Source organism: Lactuca sativa, chromosome 6 (genome assembly GCF_002870075.4).
Source record: "Lactuca sativa cultivar Salinas chromosome 6, Lsat_Salinas_v11, whole genome shotgun sequence".
In the NCBI taxonomy this organism is placed as follows: Eukaryota; Viridiplantae; Streptophyta; class Magnoliopsida; order Asterales; family Asteraceae; genus Lactuca; species Lactuca sativa.
This window is the reverse complement of record NC_056628.2, coordinates 64,362,033-64,364,194: the sequence shown is the minus strand read 5'-3', so window position 1 is coordinate 64,364,194 and position 2,162 is coordinate 64,362,033. Positions and strand designations below refer to the sequence as shown.

At 37.1% G+C, this 2,162-nt stretch overlaps 1 non-coding gene across 1 annotated transcript; it reads right to left on the bottom strand.

Moving 5' to 3' along the window:
* Positions 1 to 1,360: 1,360 nt before the first annotated feature.
* Positions 1,361 to 1,467, bottom strand: LOC111897834 (small nucleolar RNA R71). The gene has a single exon (XR_002852398.1). It is a non-coding gene; the product is annotated as a small nucleolar RNA R71 (small nucleolar RNA).
* Between the last annotated feature and the right edge of the window lie 695 nt (positions 1,468 to 2,162).

Below are 2,162 nucleotides of genomic sequence, written 5' to 3'. Positions count from 1 at the left end.
GGTATCTCATAAATTTATCATTCATAGTCCAATTCGTGCTTATATCAATTTGGTGTTTAACTTGTGCTTGATCATTGCATGGTAATTCGTAAACTGGACCATTTAGGTATTTGATCATAATAACTAGTAATTTAATGAATTGGTAATTAATATAATCCATCCACTAGAAATCAATTATAGGAGAAGGGGAATTCAGAACTAAACGAAAGTACTCTTTAATATTGAATTCAAATCGTTTTCTTTTCTTAGATTTAATAGTTTTTTTAATTGGTAGTAGTTTGAAATAAGTTACAGAACTTGCAAAATCAGTAAAAACCCCATTGATACTTTGTTTCTTAGTTTAATTAATAGTAGTTATTGTCTAAATTGAAATTTCGTCCCCCGTGTTCAACACCCGACTTATATAAGATATTCTATAATCTGACTAGGTACACTGCCTATAAGTGCATAAATTAGTTAATTAGTAAGGTTTATAAATTTAAAAGTTGATAGGTATATTTTGTGCACATCAAGTTTTTGGCGCTGGTATCGGGGAACGACTTGTTTTAGTTTTAATTTAATTGCTATTAGTTTAATGATCCTTTTGTGGGGTAAAATCTAAAAAAGGTTATTTTTATTTATTTTTCTATTTTCTGTTTAATCAGGACCCACGACGTGGCGACTTGATTGCCACGACATGGGCACTGATCATTTTTCAGTTTCTTTTTTATTTTCTTAAGTTTGTTTGTACACGTTTATTTTTTAATTTTTTCAGTGATTTATGACCCGTGGATCCAAAACTCCAATAGTTTCACCACTTAAAGATCCGGAATCGGCTTTCCATAAGAAGAAAAACAAGAATGTCGGCGAGTCAAGCAACACTTTTGAATCCAACAAATTCGAGCACTTTGAGAAAACTCCAAGCAAGAAAGAAGTAGGATATGAGCTAGAAACCAAAAACGATTCAGAGGACGAAATCCATAGTGAATTAGACGAGATGGCCAACATAACACATATGACCATGGAGGAGTACAAGAAACGGATGCATGATGACACCTGGTCGGGACTTGTGCACCACAAAATTCCGATCATCACCAACTTCGAGCTTAAAGGGCACATTTTGTTTATGCTAATAGATATCCCATTCTATGGGAAGTATCACAAAGATGCCTACAAGTGTATGGACAAGGTGAACTACATCACGAACTACTTGAATGTTCCCAATGTTACACGTGAGATGGTGTTGTTGTGGATGCTTCCGGTGACTTTTAAAGGAGAGGCAAAAGATTGGCTTAAAGCACTTCCACCTGGAGCCATCACCACATGGGCTCAACCTCGTGAAGGGTTTATCCAACAATTTAGGCCACCATCCAAGGTTGCAAAATTGAAGAAGAATATAGCCAACTTCGAATAACAAGGTGGAGCGTATTTATATGAAGCATGGGAAATATACAAGGGGTTACTTCAAAATTTCCCACAACATGACCTAAATGTACAACAAGAAGTATCAATCTTTTATGTCAGGGTAAACGTGACCATGCGACAACTCCTTAACTCTCAAGGACCACTAACGGAGAAGTATCCAACAACGATTAAAGAGCTAATTGAAGAATTTTCTAAACACTCGAGGGAGTATCACGACCCTCAAGAAGATAAGATAAGAGGATACAAGGATGGACATGGAGCTTCGGATGATTTAATTGGCTGCGGTTATGGAAAAGTTAGAATCAATGGACCGAAGGATGAAAAAAATGGATCAGATCAATCCATCAATGCAATTCGGGTTGGGTGTAATAACCGTGGTGGAACGCATTTAACTAAGGACTGTGACCTCAACGAGAAAGGAAATCGAAAGCACCAAGTATGTTACTCGAGTGGGGAAAAGAATGATGAAGACTGGAGAAAACCACATAAGGAATGGTTACCATACGAGGAGTACAAGAAAGTTCAACTCGATGCTTGCACGCTTTGCAACCGTTTCTAAGAAAAGACATGACGCAAGTAACGCTATGATAAGGAACCAACAGGCTGCCATTTAGAGCATCGAGACTCGATTGGGTCAATTGACCAAAATCGTAAACGAGCGATTACCACATAAAACTCCCGATCAAAATCCTCGATCTCATGTTATGGCTCACTGAAAAAGAGGATAGTTATGAGCCATTTGTTATGTACGAGACAGA